This window comes from Notolepis coatsorum (genome assembly GCF_963971535.1).
Source record: "Notolepis coatsorum genome assembly, chromosome: 11".
NCBI classification, from domain to species: Eukaryota; Metazoa; Chordata; class Actinopteri; order Aulopiformes; family Paralepididae; genus Notolepis; species Notolepis coatsorum.
In genome coordinates, this window is record NC_140175.1 from 19444977 (window position 1) to 19446501 (window position 1525).

The window sequence follows — 1525 nt, forward strand, 5'->3', positions numbered from 1 at the left end:
AGGAGAGGAGAGGAGAGGAGAGGAGAGGAGAGGAGAGGAGAGGAGAGGAGAGGAGAGGACTTTCTGTTTACTTGTCTGATGCCCTCATTCCTCCAGTCCCGACCGGCCCGTTCCGATGCCCCGTCACGAGACAAGGACAGTGGCCAGACGGCGATTTGTGGGGAATAACTCCCGGTTAATCGCGGAATAACAGGAAACGCCGGACAAGATAAAGAACACAGGGTGGCGGACGAAGACAGCAGTTAGACACATACATGTGCATTGGGCTCTCTCTCTCTCTCTCTCTCTCTCTCTCTCTCTCTCTCTCTCTCTCTCTCTCTCTCTCTCTCTCTCTCTCTCTCTCTCAATAAACTAACATCATGGCATGATTGAATTAACAGAATGGTGTGTGTTGTGTTATACGACTCAGCACAACCATTTTGCCAACAAAAACCACACTCAATTAGACCAAATTCAGTTAGTCATACGGGCAGCCAAATTACATGTGCATTGCCCTGAACCAAGTACACACATACACACACACACTCAAATACACATACACATACAGTACACATACACACACACACTCAAATACACATACACACACACACACACACACACACACACACACACACACACACACACACACACACACACACACACACACACACACTCAAATACACAGACACATACACATACACACACACACACACACTCAAATACACATACAAACACAAACATGCATACATGATATAGATTACATTAGATTACATTCAAATGTATTTTATGTATTTAGCACAAGTACAGTACAACGAAAAAAATAGGTTGTCCACTCTGGTTGGAGGCCAAACTTATTTTTTGTTGTACTGTACTTGTGCTAAATAATGACTTGATGATGATTTGATTTGAATCGAATCCTATATCTAATATAATCCACACACATATGCAATATACATAATGTGTTTAAATCCACACACACACACCAGAAGATGATCTATACTGTAAGGAGAGGTGCTCTGCTCGGCTCTGTAGTGTGCGGTGGCTCTTTCTTCTGGCCTCTTATTGCTTTAACAGGGGGGAATACCAGATGGTTTACTTCATTGTCCCCACGCTGGAGCTCAGAGCGGCACAGATAAATCACTGTCTGCCCTGCCCTGCCGTCGACTCGGCCGCAGACTGAAGATGGAAAAAGTGACTGGAGCAGCTCTCAGGGTTTCAGGGTGCACTTTTAAAACGCTCAGTTTACAACTGTGCAGACTGTGGAGAGAAACGGCACTCTGGGGGCCGAGCGGAATAATTCCCCCCCTTCTCCTCCTCCGTCCCGGCCAGCGTAGATCTCTCTCAGGGAATCATCTCTCTCATCTTCTCCTCCCTCCCTCCCTCCCTTTCCTCCTCTTCTCCCCCGCTCTTCATGTCTACCTACCTGGGCCTAGTCTGACCACATCGAACAGACGCCCCGGGATTATCTACAAAGATCTCTCCATTACTGTTTCAATTAATGTTTCCTTCATTTAACATTTCCTGCTCCTTCGGTTCCCTTGCATCC